This window comes from Nipponia nippon, unplaced genomic scaffold (genome assembly GCF_047370975.1).
Source record: "Nipponia nippon isolate SJK-2023a ecotype South Korea unplaced genomic scaffold, ASM4737097v1 scaffold_4, whole genome shotgun sequence".
Taxonomy (NCBI): Eukaryota; Metazoa; Chordata; class Aves; order Pelecaniformes; family Threskiornithidae; genus Nipponia; species Nipponia nippon.
The window spans coordinates 74607741-74622535 of record NW_028262358.1 but is presented as its reverse complement, the minus strand read 5'-3'; the positions used below and the strand labels follow the sequence as shown (position 1 = coordinate 74622535).

The following is a 14795-nucleotide window of genomic DNA, read 5'->3' as shown; positions in this document are numbered from 1 at the left end:
AGTGTGGAACAAACAACTTTCAGAGGCGCAAGACTTCCCTGAGTCAGGAGGAGCTGAGCTGGAAAACATGGGATAACCTCTCCCCATGTCACCTTGTCACAAACAAGATCTACAGATCCATTGAAGTTGGGATGCCTTTGATACAAAAAAGGAGCTGCATTTTGGGAAGGACAGCAAGTTTAAAATTCATTTGCTGTCCTCTCGCCTGCTGAAAAAACGATTTCACTCAGGCCATCTAATTCAAATCAGTTGATATTGCCAGGCTAGCTTTTTGATGGCTTCTTCAGATGAAAAACGTTCATTCAAATTCATGGTATACAAGGAGTAGAGCTAGTCAGGAAAAATCCAACAGTCATTTTCTGCAAGAAAATTTAGTTCTAGCCATATCTAAAAGCTCCATAAAACTGTTGCTGATGTTATACTTCAGTAAAAAGTCAAAATGTCAAAGGTTCCATTTTGTTCCAAACAGGTGCCAATATTTTGAGTTGAAATCCTTGCTTTCATAGCAAGTTACCATTCAAAACAGTCAGAAGTAAGATGAAGCGACATGTTTTGATTGACTTGAAGTAATTTTATTTTTCACTTCCCCCAGAAAAAGTGCTGATATTGTTCAGTTTTGTTCCCGTTCCAAGTGAAGGAAAGTTCTGAAAATCCTTTACAAAATGTCATTGTTTTCCTGCAGCCAGTGGTAAGGAGAACAGGGCGCTTCTCCTTGGCTGCAGATTCCCATAAGGTCAAGCCTGTTTCTAGTTTCAGGGCTCAAGGACATCCCCCGCCAACAGGTTTAACTTGACCACTCTCAAACCGAGAGGCGGATTACCTGCCTGAAACCAAACCAGTGCTTGGGCACGTTAAGAAGCGAGACTGCCCCACAGCACCACGCTAAGGAGGCCCACGCACTCCTTAAGGAGCATCGGACGCGTCTCGGATGTACCGAAACAGCTTAAACCTTTCACCTTTCATCTGGATTCGTCATTTTGCAGTCTAGAAGAAAGTCAGGCACTAAGGGCAAAACGCGTGAGAGGATGCAAAAATCCCAATTCTTCTACACCTGTGAGTTTGTCACCTATTGAAATACAAAATGTAAGTTGCTGTTTCTTTTTTAAATTACTATCTTATTGAGAGCAGCTTGGGGTTTTTAGACGATAAGAGCAAGCCACTGTGATGCCAGGTAAGACATCCCATCAGGCAGGCAGATGCACCACTGGAGTTTCACCTCTTTCTGAGGCAGTTTGTACTGGGTGGCCCAGGCAGCATTTCCCCAGGCACATCGGCAGTGGGGAGTGCGGCTCCGAGGTGCCCAATGTGTTCAGCACGGTGCAGCAAGCAGGCACATCCCTCGCTCAGGGGTGCGAGATCCGCAGGGGTTGCAACCGCCCCGGTAGCGAGGCCTCAGGATGCTCCACGCTGAAGCATGCAAACCCTTTTGTGGGTTTCGCCCTAAGTAAATTGCTGACTTGCACGATACAGATCTGTAGGCCTTTTGTCAGCAAAGGAGTCCTTAATTGCTAGATTTCAATGAGACTGCTCGGGTGAATTAAATTTGTCAGTTCGAGTCCTGTTTTTGGAGTAATGGGTCAAAATCACTTGTGAAGACACTTCTGTGGGAGCTGCAGGGTGGGAAAGGGCCAGGAGTTACTGGTTTTCTCCCTCTCCAAGGAAGGTCACTTTGACAACACACACTGCCAGCAGCAGACCTGCCCATAAAGCAAATTACAAAGCGCTGTCCGTGACACAAACAAACATCGTTATTAAACATTCAAAGTAGTGCCCAATCTGACTTAAGCAGAACTTTACAAAACAAGTTTGAATCAAATATTAATGTGGGTCCCAGAGAGGAGAAGGAGGAAGGGAAAACACATGCGTGCAACTCTTTCTCTCCCTGAAGTAAAAACACTATAATGCAGCAAGACAGCAAAGTGAAGGTGCTGGTTAAATAAAAGTAATCGGACATAAGGTGGGCAACAACTCCAAGCCTTCTTTAACACAACTAAATATATGATACTGTAGATGTATCATATTACAGTGTTAAATCATTGCAAAGGCACCGGACAGTTTTCACTAGTCTAGCCACAATTTTATTACGCCGTAAATCCAGTGCAGACCATACCATGTCCGGATTAGTATATTTGGGTTAATTGGGCTAAGCCATAGGGCCAGTGGCCACAGAGGTCCTCTCCGTGTCAGGCTGCACCCATGCATTTCAGATGACACTATTCAGGCATTTCGTATAAAGTTATTGTGAAATCTAGTACAGTACCTCAAAAATATCTAGCTCGTCAGCAATGCTTTATCTTACTCAAATGAAATAGAAATTTGTCAGTGGGCCCTAACTTTTAAAGATACTTAAAATGAAAATGATTAATAAGCAATTTCTCTGTAGCACCTTCATCACTTCTGCCTTACATCAACTGCCATGCCCACACGCCAAAGTTGTTTATCCTTCACTGAAGACATGTATTTATTCAACATCAAAACAATTTCTAGAGAAGCCTGTTCAGGGTTTTATCCTTAACTGGTATATCACGCCACTACATCTTCCACCAGCAGGCAACACGATATTTCTGAAACAACATGCCTGAAGCATAAACCACAAAACACCACAGCCAGTGGCCTACCATTAGACAACCTCATATTGGAAATACTTATTTTTGCCAAAGAGGAGCCACGCAAATGAGGCAGTAATTTGTTAGAGGTGGAGAAGAAGCAGTCTTACAGGCACTTCTAAGAAACATCTGAACATTTCAACAAACTAAGAGAAATCTGCAGCTTACTACCAATGAAATACAAACGTTGAAGGCATTAATTAGGTCATCTTCCTTTCTCTTTTTCATCAAAATCACAGCTTCGTGGGGTAAAAAAAAGCCTCAGGAAGGAACCCATTGTTATTTTTCCAAGATTCCCTTCTCAAAGTTGTTCTTTAAAAATTGTGAAAAGTAACAGATCTACTGACATCCATCAAGCGCTACCAGTTTTCTGAGCATATACATCAAGGTGCTGAAAACTCTTGTACCACTGCGGGGAAAGTAACAACCTTTCCACTTTATGGATACTAAGTAAACATTTAATTTGAACAATGAACTTCTCTGCCCTCCAGTTTCCCACTGGATCAAGCAGTGGCTTCAATGGATGTGACTGAGAAGTTGGAGATGCTGCCTTCCCTACCCTTCCCACTCTGGTATTTTTCTTCTGGCCTCCTTTGTTCACTTAACAGAACTTTGTTTGAAGTGTGTTTTTACTCCTTCACTGCATGACAAACCCACACAGTCAGAAGACAGGCTTATAAAAACCACAGATCTCCAGCAGGGAGCTCGACGGTGGGTGTAATATTGGACACAGCTCTCCATTCATCATGCACATTCTCCGGATTTCAAGTTGACAGTGTCCCTTTAGCTTACTGTTCCTCCTCATGGGAGATCAGACGAGTCAACCCTAATGAAAACACTTCCTCCACCAGCACATAAACAAACAGATCTTCACCTGCAATTGTTCTAAGCTAGTTAAAAAGATATCAAAAAAAAAAAAAAAAAAAAGATGGGTGTGTGGGGAGGAGATACTGGAAAGTGTTACAGCTGCAGGGATGGTGGAAGGAAGGATGTGGGAGTTAAGGAGGTTGTATACAAGGAGGAAAATGACAAGGTCTCAAAGGCGTTCCCAGTACTGTGCATGCATTTCTAAAGCTCGGTCCGTTCCCACTTGTTATTTAGCATTTTAAGAATCAGAGCGTATCAGAATGATTGATGGACAACTGCAGAGGGTTGCTTTCCACTCAGCCTAAACCTTCTCCTCCAGCACTGACCGACTCAGCCCTGCCCTCCCTGTCACTGCTGAACAGACCAAGACATCATGGTCTTGTTTTCACAAAGTGACCCCCTTCCCTCCCCGGCCCTCTCCTAGCACTCACGCACACGCAAAATCCACACGGAGAAGAAACAAGGCGAGTTCCCGAGGAAGCAGAAACCAAACTGAGCGTTATTAAGGAGGTCGGGCGACACGTACACCGTAGCTCTGCAGACGCAGCAAAACGCTGGCACCCATGGTGTGGCGTTTGGTATCTCGCTAATCTGAAATGTGGCTGGAAAGGAACTGGCACCGGATCAGCGGCCTCATCTGGGGAGGAACAGAGAGGCTCTAGGGGAAAGACAAGAAACAAGCCTCTTTTCACATCCTACCACCCTTGGGCATTTTGTGCGTCCCTTCTTTCTTCCCTGAAAGAGGCCTTTGTTACAGACGCGCAAAACCTATACGATTTATTTCAGAGGGAGAGAAGCTCTTTTTATTTATTTCCCTCCTCCCCTTTTTCGCAGTTCGGCGGCAACAAATACAGCCCTGTGCTGCGCCCCCTCCCCTCGCCCCGGCCGGCTGCCGCGGGGCGGGGGGGACGCGGCCAGGGGCGACCCCCGGCCCCGCACCGCCGGGCACCGGCGCTGCCCCCGGCCCTCCCCGCGCCCCGGGCCGCGGCCGGCGGCTGCCGGCGGGGGTGCGTGGGAGACACCCGCAGCGGCGCGGCCGCCTCCCCTCCCCGGCAGCCCCCGCACCCCCTCACCGCTCGGGCGCACAAAGGAGACAAACGCGCCGCAGCATCCATCCGTCCGCCCGTCCCCCCCCGCCCCCGCTCCCCCGGGCGGCGGCGGCGCGGCGGGCTGCGGCCCCTCCGTTACCTGAGGCGGCGCGGCGCGGCTCGGCGCGGCTCGGCTCAGCGCGGGGCCGGGGCGGCGCCGCCGCTCTCACATCCTCCTCGCTCCGCTCCTCCGCCCGCTGCCCCCGCCCGCCCGCAGCGAGGGGCGCTGCTCCGGGCGCCGCTGCCTCTCCCCGCGGGCAGACGCGCTGCGCCGAGCCCCGGCCGGGCGCGGAGGCGGCGGCTTCGTGCGGCGGGGGAGCCGAAGCCTGGGCAGGGATGAGCTCGCACGGGCTCCCCGCGCTGCTGCTGCTGCTGCTGCTGCTGCTGCTGCCTCGCCTTCGCTCCGCTCCGCCCGGGCGAGCGCGGCTCGGGCGCTCCCCTCCCACCGGGGCTCCTGACAGATGGCGCAACCGCAGCAGCGCCGCCGCCGCCGCCGCCGCCCGGCCCCGCTCGTTCGCCCGCCCGCCCGCACGGAGCCGGCAGCCACCTCCCCCCCGCCCGCCGCGCCCCGCCGCGGGGGCGGCCCCAGACTGGCAGCGCCGCCGGCCTATGGCGAGGCGCGGCTGGCAGCCGCCGCCGCTCTGATTGGCGGGCGGCGGGGGGGGCGGGGCGGGCGAGGCGGCCCCTTCAGCGCCCGGTGGCCGCGGCCGCGGGGAGGGCAGCGCCCGGCCGCCGCCCCCGGGTAGCGGCAGCCGTTTCGGGCGGCCCGCGGGTGCCCGGCGGGGCCGTGCCGGAGGCCGCCCCGGGCTGGCCGGGGAGAGGAGCCGGGGGCGAAGTGTAGGGAGAAGGAGGGAGGGGTGGCCGGCCCCTGGCGGGGGTCGCGGCCGGCAGCCGCCACCGCCGGCGCGGTTCCCGTTGCTCCGCGCCCCGGGCCCCGCTGCGTGCGCTCCGGCGGGGCGCCTCGGGGAGGCGGGAGCTGAACGTCTCAACATCCCCGATGAATGGGAGAACAACCTTAAGCAGATTACGCCTCTTTGTAAAAGCCAGCGTCTTGTTTTATTATTATGATTTTTTTCCCCCCTAATTCTTGAAATTGGCAATACTGGGTTATAAGGCAACGGCGGTAATGAAATCCGCGGAGGTTTTCCAGAGTTATGGTTTTATTCCACTTTTTGCATTTAATCGCAGAGTATTTCAGCCGGCCGTGTTGGGAGGAGTGCCAGCCCCAGCATGGCCACCTTCCATCCCCGCAGCACAGCTGGGCGCCTTTGCTGGGGCCTCGGCCTTGCACCGTGCCCAAAGACGCGCGGGCTTTGCTGTCCCCCAGTCACGGCGCACCTTGCTCCACAGGCAGGTGATCGGGAAAGGTCTCTGTACGCTTTGTTCCCTTCAGGTCCTCAGGAACGCCGTAACTCCTCCTGGCGTTTCTCAAGGTGTTCGCGTCCACCTCTGACGCCCACTGAAAGCACCACATGCTCCAGCTTCAGGTCCCTGCTCCAACACAACCCTGCCTGTGACCTGTGCTCCTGTGTTGACAGATTGGTGCATCTTGCTGTCACTCGTCTCCTAGGCTTGGAAAGCTCTTCTGCCTTAGCACTGAAGAAATTGCAGTTTAGGCTCCAACAAGAACAGGAGACGGATGTAAAATACAGATGCAGAGGGAGAGAAACTTAATAAAACATGTTGACGAAAACCAAAGAGAACTATAAGACAAGTTTTCAATAAATAAGGTTTACATTTCTCTCTCCCTTCTCCTCCCCGGATTTCATTTTTGGCTGCCGGTATTTAACCAGAGAATCATTTCATCCTGATGATTTGATTTCCTGATGAAATTACAGCTTCACAGGTTCAAATGTAACCTTGTTTCCCATCAGAATGTCTACAGCCATGTGTTTACAAGAAAAAAGTGTTTCATTTCTCTGTCTAGGTGACCGTGTAGGTTGTGTGTAGGTGACTCTTGATCATTACATTTCAGGACCCAACAGAGTTTGCTCCACTAATTCATATAAAGAATTTGGAGAGAATGGGAATTGCAAAAGAAAATGTCACTCGTGTCACTTCTTATTTAAAACCTGATTATAGATGTAAAAACAAACAAAATTTTCAGGCTCCTAGGTAGCTCATTTTTAGTTTCTCTCCTGGTCTTTTCATGCAGATTGATTTAAAAAAAAATATTTTACCATATAGAAGGTACAAACAACACAAGAGTAGAAATGTATAGATCAATTGAAAAACCAATTTTTGCTTTTCATCCTGTCGGGTGATAACAGCAGCTCAGTGGAGAGATCTGGTTCTGCCTTTCCAGAAACACTGGATGGGATCTTGATCCTATGGACTTTGAGGAGCTCAGGCTGCAGCCATTGGGCCAGCGGCAGGCACTGGCTCAGGCAGAACAGAGCTGCTGGCCCGAGAGCAGCCTCAGCTGGCCCAGCGCAGTCTGGAGCCAGAGCAGAGTTACAGACTTCCAGCTTGGAGACTATATCAGCACTGCAAACGGTGCAAAAAGTTTGCCTTTTTTATGGGCTTATGCATAATCTTACCTTCCCACAAGTCAATAGAGGTTTATATTCTTGGGGATCTTAGGCGTCTTGGAAATTAATCAAAGAACCAGATGTTCTTCCTGCAAAAGCTATGGGAAATAAAAGCACTTAATTTTATAATCAAGAAACTGGGAATAAAGAATCCTTGTCCAAAACTTTGAATGCTCTTGCCATGAATTGAAACCAGAATGGCACAAAGGAAAAAAAAACAACCAAACAAAAAACAACCCGCCACTCTTTTTTGAGCCAAACCAGAAAATAACCAACTAATCAATGAAAGCAGACCAAAACAATATCACACACATCAGCCACAAAGCCGCTCTAAGCCTGGGCAGATAAACTGGCTTGGCAGCATGCCGTAGCAAGTCTGACGCTCTGAGCTAGTACAGCTGAAGGGGAGCGAGGTGTGGAGTCAGAAACCAAGTGCATGGGAAGCATAGGAAGAAGCCTTGGGTTTCCCCTTTAGGGGAGCTGTACTTTCTTTAGGATCATGAAGACCAGCAGAGCTGCTGTGAGTTCCTGCGGCCACCGTGGGAGAGGTTAGACGTGCTGGAGTGTTGCCTCTGTGGGAGTTGTGCCCGTGGATGCCCACAGCATCTCCTCCTTGCACAAGTCTTGATCTTTGGCACTCACCACCGTGGTCTGACCGTATTGATATCTGCCTTCAGGAATCACCCAGAAAATCTGACAGGCATCCTCCCAGCTAAACAGAAGAAATAATTAAATTTCCCTAGATAATACAGGAGCAGCTCTTTACATTCTCCTCTTACTCCCTCGACTTTTCTATTTTAGCCTTAAGTCCATAACGCTGTTTTCTCCCACCTTCATCTATGTGGCCATGCCAAACTACTTTCTCCTTCTTTCTCCAACCTCACCTTAACACACTTATCATTAAAATCTTGAAATAATGTCCACCGAAACAGCATCAGCTGTTTTCATGGAAAACATGAAAAATACTGTCAAACTTCAATTCTGCAGTCAGTCACATGTGCTAAATGATGTAGTGTGAAGATTTTTCCCTTTCCTTCCTATTCCCTGCTCCTGTCTTCCTATAGAGTTGCAAAAAGCCATGCCATTTTTGCAGTTGAGCAATACGAAAATTACGAAGCCTGATTAGGTTTTATTTGTATTAATAGTTTAGCATCTGGGCATGCAGTGCAACAGTCACAAAATGACACATGAGTGCCTGTCGGACTTCTCAGCAGGCAAGAAATCAGTGACCGATCTCGTGAGTGTATGCTGAATAAATAATAGCCACAGTTTGTACTGAAAGGTAATATTTTGAGAAGCAAAACATGCTGAAGTTTGTAATAGCAAGGAGATGTAGAGGCAGCTCTTTTGTAGAACAGGGCAGGACATCAGTTTTCTTGGTTGTTTCAAACCACTGCTGGTAAAGCTAGGCTGCCTCTCAGAAAAACCCATCAGCATTACTTGCTGGATTCTTCCGAGTCGTAATTTGTAAAAGTGAGAACCTAAGAAACTTGTATTTTAAACGATCCCAAAAGTGGTAAGCTTTACAGTGCCTTTTTTTATCACAAACTCTTTGATTGAGACTACCTTTCAGAAGGATAACCAAATGTCATGTACAGATTCTTCACTCAAACCAGCACACTAATCACAGACTAACAGGTCACTAATCGGCTTCACCCTTTTATACCCTCTCTTACGCTTCCTCCCTTTCTGCATTGCTAACTTGGTGACGCTTCTATTCGTTTTGGTTTTGGCTGTGTGTATTTTACCAGCTATAGCCTGTCATGTATAGCATATTATAATAATAATTACAGAGTAGTGGGGAAAAAAAGGATCTGAACTTGCCTACAGTATTTTAAGAGTCTGACAGTATTTGCCTGAAACATCCCACTGTGTTTTCAGGAGATGCTTCGGCTGGGGAGTGCTAAATGGGTCCTGCTGACTCACTGGTGATTGCTGCCAGGGGATGCTGAGGTGGCAGGTCTGCCTCCCTGGGGAGACCGTTTTCGAGGTGGGAACAGCAGCCTGGAAGCAGGCGGGAAGGGTTTGAGCTGAGCACTTCATCCTGCTCGTCAGCACTAATCACGCTAATACGCAGAAGCTGAAGGAAGGGTATTGGCAGGGATAGGAGAAGAGCGCTTTGCATTTTGTATAATAGAGACACCGTTTGTGGGAGCAGGTAGACAGAGGAAACTCGATCACAATTATGTCTTTAAAGAATAAACAGAAGAGCCCTTCCTTATTGCTGTAGAGGGCCTAATCTCCAGTGTTTACGTTCATACCAGCCTGTTTTTCTTCTTGTCTTCCAATGTCCCTAAAACACAAATTGGAAGAGGTGTTTCCTCAGACACTGCACAGAGGTTTTCACAAAGCAGCAACGCAGGTGCTAAACTGTAAGAATAACATCTCCAAATGGGATCATGCGTTTTCTAAAAGTTAAGTGTCGGTGTTTACAAGTTCCGGATGTGTTTGCACTCTCTGTGGATACACGTGGACATGGGGAAAAAAAACACACATGGGGCTACCTGAGGAAATCCAGAAATAACATAAAAATATTAAATCCATCTTTTCATAACTTCCAGAATTATTAAAAGTTGCATCTTACTAAAGTCAGAAAAAAAATTTCTTACTCTTATTTTACTTACTCAAATAAACATTTTAAACTCTCTGTGAAAGTCGGTAAAATGTATTGACGTACAGTAAAAATATTTTTCAAATGACAGTGAGGAGCCTGCAGAAGAAGGACACTGGAAACAGCAGTGCATCTATAATCCAGCCAAGGAATATATTAATTCTTTTTTGGGGACAGTATCTTTTCGAAGATACACGAGGCAGTGTGTATATGACATTACATAATTTTGTAGAGATGAAGAACCGTTAATACACTTAAAGATGCATCAATGTCCTCCTTCTGCTGTCAGCACTAGCCCTCTGGTGAGCATCAGAGGAATGCTGGGAAAGCTGGCTTCCTATGGTGGAATAAACCTGGAGCAAAAAGCTTGAGTTTATTCTTAAATATCACTTTCTTAATTTACTTATAGAGACCAACCCTGTAGCAGATGCATTAATAAATTGCAGACGTACACTCCGTCTTCCAAAAAAACAGGGCTACATAGGGCTTTGTGATTCCCAGAAGCATACACTTTCCAAAGAATTATCCCTAAATGCCAAAAAAATAGAAGTAAACTATTTGTTGCCTGTCACTGTTTGTATCCCTAATGTTACACTGTGTAACAGAACTAACAAAGCAGTCTTCAGGTCTAAAATGTAAGCGGGTGCTAAGGAATAACTTACTCTATAAGGATACTTCAGATTACCCACGGGAAAACTTTGATTTTAGTGCTTCCCAACATATAAAATGGGGATAACAATGTCTTCTTACTTCTGCAGCGTGAAGATTAATTGCTATTTGTAAATAATTAAAGATATTCTGGGCAGGCTGTACTGCAGAAGCTCATGAAGAAAATTAATAATTCTCTTTCCATTGTGGGGCTGGATTTCCGCAGAGTGCCACCTCCTGAATGTGAGGAGAGCAATATTTCTATTTTTCTCATCAATTCTTTTGGCCATTACATCACCAAATGAGTCAGGATTCTCTGGAAAAGAAGACCCATGATCCTGTGACTAACTACTGCATCCACTCAGGGAAGCTCAGCAAGGTTATGTAAACCGTCCCAGTTCTGGCGCTACCCAACTGTTGAACGCTTGACCTTCCACTTCTCATGTTCTTTTAATCTATTTCTGGATGTGATTTCCCAGGGTTTGTTGTTTTTTTTTTTTTTTAATGGTAAAATAACCCAGAGATCTGTCATATGGGAGTAGTCTCATTCCATATGTATCGTTAGCAAAGACATATGCTAATGAGCTTATTAGAGGGTTGGGAGAGTCATCTGGCTGCCTGCCCTCCTCCTCCTGGAGGCTGCAGAGTTACCACCCAGAAGCAGTGGGCTGTCATCGTCTGTCTGGGACAGTGATTAGGAAGGTACAAAGTGCACACCTTACCCGCGAGTTTCCAGCTATCTGCTGACAGTGGAGTGCTGGTGGGTGGTCCTACAGTTTGGGGCTGGGTTCCAATTTCTGATAGATCTTCTTACTCACCTTCTTTCCCAAATCTGCCCCTTTCTACTCATGCTCATAGAGGCTGTCTTCACTCTAGTGCCCCATGCATTCATCCCCGTCACATACCTAGGGCCTTGAAGTACTCCTTTACTGATACTAACCCTATTTCTAACAACATTCTGACTTGTGGACTGGATTCCAAGCAAGGATTAATAAGATTAGCATTTGCTTTCAGCTTATTAATCGGAGCCTCTGCTGCTGCTGTTATCTCCAAGGAAAACACATGCAAGCCAGCAGTGTGCTCATTGTCCTCTTTGCCCACGCTGTGTCTGCTGGCACCTGCAAACGGATGTGATTCAGTGCGAATCTCCCACGAAGCAGCCATCACCTTGGCTGTCGTCACGTTGGCAGCACCATGGGCTGCTGTTGTGGAGCTGCAGGTTTGAGTGCCACCGCCCTCGTTTTGCCCTGTTCTCACCTCTTGTAGTATTTTGAATTGCCTATTTTGTTAACAATGTCAAAGTGAACATGTGCCTTCATCGGCTTAATTTCTAACTGGGAGCCTGTTTTCCTTGGGAACTGTAATTGCATCCATCATTAAGGATGAATTCTGGATCCTTCAACTAAAGAAAAAACAATAATCATGGCACCGTACCATAGCTGCCTGTATGCAGACAGACCATGCACATCATTTGGACATTCCCTCGCTTTCAGTGGAAGACAGATATAGGATGTAGTGAAGCCAGGCAGAAGGAGAAACAAAATAAATGCAGCCACACTGCTCTCTGTGACAGACACACAGCTGTGGGCTGAACAGATGCATCAGGACTAAGATGGTGAGCACCCAAGTGAAGATCTAAAAACTCTCTAAGACTGTTTCCACCCAAAAAGAGTATCTGCTCAGTGCATGCAAGCAAAAGACTGGAACAGATGATCATCTGGCTGAACTGTTCAAGATTCATGTGACTATCAAATCTCAAAGGACTTGAATATAAGAATTTTAATGACTTAAAAGAAGATTCCTCAACAAGTCTCCAAAAACTGGAGCTGTATGTAAGGGTAAGGTGCAGTTTCCTATGTAAATGCAAGATTTAAAATGGACCAGACCTAGAATTGTTAATCCACTAAGTAGAAGAGAGAAAACGTGACAGTGTACCCATATGAATGCAAAACCAAAATGCATAGAGGTAAGAAAGTAGCCAAAATTAAAAGGGAAGCATGAATAATCTGAGGGGTAATAAAGGGTGCCCTGCATAAAGGCTTTGAATACAATAATCATTGAAAGAGAAGTCATTGAGATCAAATGTACTGATAAAAGAAAAAATATAAAATAACATTGTCGAGGAGGCAGGAAGTGAGACTAAGAGTGAGATTTTGCAGGCACATAATATTAACGCAGTGCAAAGGTGTGGAAAAAGAAATGCAGCTGTAAACCTCAGACAACCTCATGATGCAAATACAAGATGGCATCAAAAAACCCTGCCCCAAATCAAACCCCGCGATATAAACAAAAAACCCCTCAGGAAATCAAATGCAAAACAAGCATTAGGGCGGTAGTAAATATGTGAAGCGATAAAGACTTCCACAGCATTGTTTGAGAAATGAACTCTGCCAACCAGACCCAGCTAGAGTACTGTAATGGTGGTAGGATGGTATAAAATTCAAGCTGCCATCATTATTCTGAGTCCCTTTAGGGCGTGGTCAACAGGGCTGTCATGGGTGTCACCACGTGGATGACTGTACCAACTCGGGCAGGATAAGCATCTTGCGTTACATGGATCATGATGACTCTCTGTGCGTGAGTGTTCTGCTGCACCCTTCTCTTGCACACTTTTCCTACCCAACAGGATGCTCTTTCTTTTCAGATGCCTATGCTTTGCTTCACTTCAGTGCTTCCTTCGTTTGAGAGCTTAGAAGAGTTGGCTGGTAATTAAAGTACCTTTACCCAAAAGTGCCTTTTGGGTGTCCTTGAAGCACTTCCATGAGAGTGCTTCCACTTTCCCCGTGCTATGACTGGATGAGGAAAAGCTAGGCAAGCACCATAGCCAGACAAGCTGCACACTTGCAGACAACTGGAGATCATGACTAAATACCTTTCTGGAGGAGGATTGTCAACTTTGGAGAAGCAGAATGATTCCCAGTGCTTCATGGCAAACAGTGGTAATGGCAAGAGCACTCAGGCAAGTCAAATGGCTCCTCTGCAAGATCATGGACCTCATCTAGATGCAGAAAGTTGGGAATGGCATTTAGGATCCCATCTGCAGAAGACGTGAGTAATGCCTGTCAACAATAGGAGTGGGATTAGTTGGATCTATGGGGAGCAGCACGTATCTCACAACCTTCTGTTGCACCAACAAGGAAACTGCATGGCGGCAGCTACTGCTGATCGTGGCCACAACCTGTTTTGAGAGAGTTCAGGAAGTGGATTAAAATTTGACTGAAAACACAGTAAAATGCACTTTTCTGCCATGTCATTCACAGGCATTTGCTGATCTCCCATGGACTGTGTGCCAAAAAGGTAAAAGCAACACAGTTGCATCTAAAGATAATTATTAAAGGGCTTTAATACTAGGTTTTTAAACTAGCTGACATTATTTCTACTGTTTTCCCACCATCAGACAGCTGCTGACTTCTGAAAAAAGGAAAAAAGATAGCATAGACATGGTTACCACATATAACCATTACATACCACCAGGGAACAGGTGATCATTTATCCTGTCCCAAAATATGGCAATATGACTGAAAAGGCAACCACACGATGTGATGTTAGTGAGTTGTAGTTTGGAGTACCAGTTCCTACAGCAAAGACAGCTGGTAGCTTTTGGACTGAGTTCATTATCACCACTGAACCAAGAGACACCCAAACCAAGAAGAAATGTCTAGCAATCATGTTCACTGTGAATCGTTTCATTATTAAGTTTCAGGATGTAAAGCAACTGAAGTAGAAAATGACACTAAATCACTAGAGAGCATTTTAAAGGAGTTATTGCTAGTGACTCTCCATGATGCTGAAACTGCCATGCTACAGTTTTGAGGTACACAACAAAAGGAGTGAATTAGATATACATAGCTGACTTCATTTCCTGGCCATGAAAGTACAGCAAATGAACCAAAATATGAGATCCTCAAATTGCTGGAAAAACAGATACAGAAAGGCACAGAAAGCAATCAAGCCAATTATTTACCATTGTCAAGGAAGCATCTGAAAGGAATCTGAGAACAAACCATATGAAACAAGTGCTCATATCTATCATTTTGTAGAGCTGGGCACATGCCAAAGGAGAACTCCCACCCACATGCACAGAGTACTTGAATTATCGAGGCAGTCTGAGCATACGAGATAGCATCACAGTTAAAGGCAGTTGGCTCGCAGCGCTCAGATCACAGAAGCTTCCTCAGAGTGCCTTCTGAAACTGAAGTGTGTCTCCAGAAACCTGGAGATGTCACTGTTTGGCAGGCATGACCAGGGATATCAAAGACCTGGTAAACAGTTGGGGTTCATATGGGAATGTGCAAAACCAACCCAAAGCTGACGAAATGTACATAACATTTGGTTTGTCTGTGCTCTAAATAAGGGAGAGTGTGGGAATGAACTTGAGCATTGGTAGCACGTTGTCCGCACTGTTTAGTTGTCACTCCTGGCTTCTCTTGGATGACTCAAACTC

General features: G+C 46.7%; 1 protein-coding gene across 5 annotated transcripts in view; it reads right to left on the bottom strand.

Moving 5' to 3' along the window:
- The window catches only part of FYN (FYN proto-oncogene, Src family tyrosine kinase), a 140510-nt gene extending 135452 nt beyond the window's left edge, over window positions 1–5058 (bottom strand). For 4 of the 5 annotated variants that reach the window (XM_087774425.1, XM_087774420.1, XM_087774424.1 and 1 more), the window contains exon 1: window positions 4662–5058. The gene's annotated coding sequence lies outside the window, so the exon portion shown is untranslated. Of the gene's footprint in view, window positions 1–3999; window positions 4018–4661 lie in introns of those variants that run through there. The other variant, XM_087774422.1, reaches the window with a different exon arrangement.
- Window positions 5059–14795: the final 9737 nt, after the last annotated feature.